Consider the following 2832-nt stretch of genomic DNA (forward strand, 5'->3'; position numbering starts at 1 on the left):
CAAGAAGAAGAGGAAACCCAGTGAGATCGAGGACAGTTGTTTCGTTAATCCGGGACTTAATCTGGATGCGATAGATAAGCCAACGTTAATCCATTCGAGGTGGTGCGGCAAGATGATAAGTCGGGAGGCAGGATAACGAATCTTGCTTTGTTAATGGTGCATTGAATATTAAGGGCAAGGACACAGGGAAGCAGTTAATCCATTCGAGATATCCCGACCAACTGAGAAGGGTGCAGCTTGGTGGAGGAAACAAAGGAAGCAGGAGAATGCAAGGATTGAAATCCTGCACCGGAATTGCAAATTACGCACCGGCCGTTCCGTTCACACCGTCAATAAACCATCGGATCAACTTTCAGGTAAATATAAAAATAGTATGAAACATAAAAACACGAAAAGCGAAAAAAAAAGCGAATGATAAAAAATTAAATTGTATCTTCCATGCACTTTACTTTGAGGAAGAAATTTTCTGTTATGTGGTCCTAATAAACCTTTTTTTTGCATCATTGAAGTTCAACTGCTCGTGTTTGCTGAAAATCATAGATCTAACATGAATTTTGTTTTAATTCTAAAACTACTCATACTTTTAGGAACTACGGCGGATGCATTAACTCCTTGTCAGATGTTAGCCAAAATTTGGTTTTACTCCCGAACCGAATCCAGACAGCTTGATAACGCAAAGAAAACCGTTACGATTTCGAATCGTAAGTCCCTTTCAGTGATTAGCGAAGAGCCGCTTGATATCGGTGAAGAACTGGATTGCTACCAGCTGGAACTAGAGAACAGCATCAAGAAGCCAAAGCACTCAAACAGAAGAGTGTTCGAGGATCGGAACGGAACTCGTACCAAAGTCGGCGCAGCTTGATCGATATCAAACACATCAGCAATCTGTCCATGAAACTGAAACAACTGGAAGAATCCGAAGGTGAAGACGAAGATGGCAAACAACCAGAGACCAATTTCGAAAATCAAGGAAACGTGGTGGAACCTATCATTAACGAACCGACAACGCTCCGACTCGCAACCGCAGATGATAACATTCACGGTTACAAGGAAGTTTCTGCAAGGAGGAGATCCGCATCGACGTTAGTAATCCGGATGTTCAATTTGAGGAAGTCGATGACTTTGAGGACGAAGAACAAGATGTTGACTTATTCGCCAATCCGGCCCCATTCCAGCGAGCTTACCGCAAGAAAGAGGATCCAATTCCGGAGGACAAATTTAAACAGCCAACCCTGCCTGAAGCTTCCAAAACCAACAAAATGAAGGACGCCATCCGAAGAGTTTCCGAAAGTTGATTCATCCCAAAAGCCCCAGGAACCGCAGGTGCAAATCACCGATTTGGACGAAAACCCAAATCGGAGGCCTCACCAGGGTTCATGTCCAGCATCCGCCATAGTTTGCGTCGGAAGGCGCATAAGGCGAAAGAGCCACGACCGACAGACGAGCCCGGAGGAAGAGAAGGAACTGGAAATGTCGATTATTGTGAGACGCCGAGGGCGGTCTTCCGGCAGCCGAACGCGGATGAGTATCGCACCATTGCAGCAGGAGGGTCGATGGATAAGGTGGGGTCAACCTTGAGGAGCAGCCTGCGTCGGTCCACCAAAGACATGAAGGGCAGATGATGAAAATGTGTTCAAGAAGGCTGAGAAGAAAAGATTGATTAGGGTTAGTTGTTTGTTTTGAGACATTTTTATATTGAAAGAATTCGTATTCAATCCAAAGACTTTCCAAATTCTATTGATATTCAAGATAGTACAGAAGACTCAATTTTTTAGCGTTATTTCACCGTAAGTACTTATTTATAAAAGTTTTATCAATAGATGCAAACAACAGCAAAATAATGTTGACATTCCACGTACTTGCTTTTACCAAATCAAATGTTTTAGTACAAATTATAACATCACTCATGAAACATCCTCTCGTAATCAAATGTGTATCATGGAACTTAATTTATTATCATTACAGTCATACCAATTCAAAATTATACTTTAAGATAATCATATCAATCAATTTATTATATCCACCTTAAGTTTTTGTTTTCCGTCGCACCTTATTTGATATATTCAATAAATATTCATAAAACTACAAAAAAAGCTTTAGTGATTGACAATTTTGAACAATTCATTAATTTTCAGGCTTTTAGAAATTACGTTTATTATCTCGCCGTTTGCTCTAATGTTATTAAAGACCTGTATGTTCTGTATTTAGGAGTTAGATTTGTTAGATTTAAAAATGTATTTCAATGCATGCAGATACACTGCACAGTGGGAAGTACCGTCTACGGGGTGTATTCAAAATGTGGTATGCTCCAAGTAAATGTTACAAAGCTCTAAGTATTATTGGAATCAAGTTGTAATTAGTTAGGTACAAGCTTGAACAATAAATTTACACTGTGTGGGAAAAATAATAAAAGAGAGTAATTCTTCAAAGTTATATGTTGTTTAAATTGTCATCTCACCCTCACAGGGGTGACATACAATAAAGCTCAGCGGTGACGGCAACGATTCAATCGTTCAATAAAAATAATTGCTCATTACGGCTTTACCAACTATGTATGGCAAATCAACCAAAGGCTTGGCCAATCTCACCCTTTTTAGCATGCATTGCTCGTTGCTACGAAAAGCAAGACCGCTAAAAATATTCATAAAATTCGATAAAACAACAAACAGATTATCGTAAAATGATACCAGGTATCCATCGATGTAAAATTCAGTTATGTAATAGATTTGTATACTGACACTATTTTAATACGGGTTTCTTGATCAATAGTTTATTCAAATTCCAAGCATTATGGATATACAATTAATCCTTGGAATTTGTTGATTTCTAGAC

The 2832-nt window shown here is 39.2% G+C and overlaps 1 pseudogene; it reads left to right on the plus strand.

Moving 5' to 3' along the window:
• The window catches only part of LOC134227599 (uncharacterized), a 51544-nt pseudogene extending 49922 nt beyond the window's left edge, over positions 1-1622 (plus strand).
• The last annotated feature ends 1210 nt before the right edge of the window (positions 1623-2832 follow it).

This window comes from Armigeres subalbatus, chromosome 3 (assembly GCF_024139115.2).
Source record: "Armigeres subalbatus isolate Guangzhou_Male chromosome 3, GZ_Asu_2, whole genome shotgun sequence".
In the NCBI taxonomy this organism is placed as follows: Eukaryota; Metazoa; Arthropoda; class Insecta; order Diptera; family Culicidae; genus Armigeres; species Armigeres subalbatus.